The sequence below is a fragment of the Plasmodium inui genome (genome assembly GCF_000524495.1).
Source record: "Plasmodium inui San Antonio 1 unplaced genomic scaffold supercont1.13, whole genome shotgun sequence".
Lineage (NCBI taxonomy): Eukaryota > Apicomplexa > Aconoidasida > Haemosporida > Plasmodiidae > Plasmodium > Plasmodium inui.
Window position 1 is genome coordinate 505,852 of NW_008481847.1, and position 2,246 is coordinate 508,097.

A 2,246-nucleotide genomic window follows, 5' to 3' on the forward strand; every position below is an offset into this window, starting at 1 on the left:
GTATAGACACAAAATGTAAGCCTCAGCAAGAGGATAAATCGTAATATAATGTATATGCCGCCTTCATAAAGAACTTATTTTTCAAAGGTTTCTAGCGTCAAATATACAAAAAAATATCTGCTGACTCATTTATATGGACTATTTTGCAGATTATAGCAGAAAAAAAGGCATGCAGAAATAGATTGTAAGCGAAATGGGACCTTCATATAATTGGTGAACCTGTCATTTTGCTTAAAAACAACACATACAAGCTGTTTTGTCTCATAAATATCTCGACCAGTGTGCACTGTGAGCCAAGAAATAAGTTTTATACATTTTCTATGATGTTCCTTCTTTATTTTTTTTTTCTTAATATTGACTAAAAATATATTCTAAAATTTCTTAATAGATTTATGTAACTGCTTCTGTTTTAGTTAACACTTTTGCCTTTGTGGAACTTCTTTAAGAAATATTCTTTACTACCTATCTGAAGAGTTTGACGACTACTACGATATATTTGGAATCGTATTACAACGATTCAAGGTATCTTAAGGCAGTTCATCATAAGATAACTAATCCAACCTAAGTCATATATAAAACAGCCTCGTCGAGGAAGTACTAACGGTCTTGTAAGTAGAATTATGTCTCCCCCAGGAATTGGATTAGGATACTATGGGTTTTCTCACTGAATCCAAATCTGCTCTAACTCATGAATGCTGAACTGAGTATGAAAAGAAAACGACAACACATTCCGGAACTCATGGACAGCAAAAACAAACATCCCCTGACCTTAAAGAGAGGAGATTCAATTTCCGCTCCTGCTTAGTTAAACTTCTCATTGTCCCTTCTTACATATTTGTACTAGAGGAAGATATGAGATAGAAATCTATTAAAGGAGTAATCCGAAGCCTCTAAAAATTACGTATTTTGTTCTTACTCTGGATCAGATCTAGATCATCTTTCAATGTTTATTTGAAAAGAGGAGTCTTAAAGTATAACAAATCAATAACATCGTTATAGGTCAAATCCAAGGGACCTGTCAAGCGAAGATGTTTTAACCATCTTCTCTACCCTGCAACCCAAAAAAGGAGAACAACATCCCATGAAAAAAATCCCGGAAAATAATCCTCCAGATGACTAAAGTTGACTGTATAAGAAGAAAAACGTCACATGCAAGCAGAAATCCCAAAAATTTTAAATCTACTGATGGTGAATTATCTGGAATTCAAAGAATTCCCTAGAGTCTCTAATTTATCCAAGTGTTTATAGAACCCCCTTGACAATAGGAGGATCAGGTCATGTTTAATATTAAACCCAATGAATCTCTCGAACAACCAAGCGAGAGCGGCAGAAGGTAAACTCAAAAACCAAACAATTTCCGAATAATTCCTTTGAACGATTCAAGAATCCAATAAAAACAAATCAAGAAGAAAAGATGCCACTAGAAACTACCTTTTTCCAAAATCTCTTCCACGTCTATAATTACATAAGAGAAATGCCTAATGAGAGAAAAAGAGTATACAAAAGTTTAGAGGAAACTAATCTTGTTCTTTTTATGTTATCCTTAAGGAAAAAATAAGTGAAAAAATGAATGCGTGTTTATCAATTAAAAAAAGATGTCTAAAAAGTATCATTAATTCTCTTTACCCAGCAGACAGGACCAACTAAGAGATTACCTGTCCTATTGTATCTTTAGCTTAAAAAAGTGACTTCCGACACTTAAACCCAACTTCCGAAAAGTACCTCAAGGAATTCATACATGAATAAACCTCAGTGAAAGAAAGTCTTTTAAGCCGTCTCTCAACTAGCGAAAAGCAATGATCTCAAATCCAGACAGCATCTTTTAAAAGATCCAATCATCTTACCAGAACCCGGAAGAAATTGTAATAGTGGTAAAAGGAATATAAGAGTTAGTGCCGCAAACTGAACGGGCCAATCCATCTAAATTATAACTCAACATAACCCAATAAGAAGAGCCGAGAAGAAACCAACGAGTTCGAGAAAAGTACTGTTGAGGAAAAGATCTATAGGAATTCAACAAGAAAGGATACCCAAGCCCCTAAGACTACGAAAGGCACCTAACCAAATTCAGACTAAAGACCAGCTATCTTTAAAAGCAAAAGCGAACAACTCCTAAAGAGAAAAAGATCCACCAACACCCGAGCACTTAGAAATCTGACTAGAGTCTCTATCAGCAATGCAACCACGGGAAAAAAAAAGAAGGGCAAACCCCAAGAATCTAATAAATCCTAGCCTGAGTTTCAAGA